This window comes from Morone saxatilis, unplaced genomic scaffold (assembly GCF_004916995.1).
Source record: "Morone saxatilis isolate NCDOM2014 unplaced genomic scaffold, NCSU_SB_2.0 Contig24, whole genome shotgun sequence".
Lineage (NCBI taxonomy): Eukaryota > Metazoa > Chordata > Actinopteri > Moronidae > Morone > Morone saxatilis.
In genome coordinates, this window is record NW_023339807.1 from 26,652,092 (window position 1) to 26,652,319 (window position 228).

Here is a 228-nt window from a genome sequence, read left to right on the forward strand (position 1 = left end):
TGGGACCAGTCTGCTTCATCAGGAGACTCCTCCTGTCCCCAGTGTGGAGAAAGATCCAGAACAGCCAGTCAGACCAGCACTCTACAAAGTAAGATCTGTCAGCTGACGTCAGCCTTTCTTGTGTTTTACAGCCAAAGATTTTTCTAAAAAAAACGTACAATTTGTAAGTCCTGTCGGGGGTCTCTCACCTCTAAACAATAAGAAAAGATAAAGTTTGATGAGGTGGTG

At 44.3% G+C, this 228-nt stretch overlaps 1 protein-coding gene across 1 annotated transcript in view; it reads left to right on the plus strand.

Annotated features, from left to right (window-relative positions):
* LOC118336472 overlaps positions 1-228 on the plus strand; it is a 744,338-nt gene that overhangs the window by 738,250 nt on the left and 5,860 nt on the right. The gene's annotated exons all lie outside the window — the stretch shown is intronic.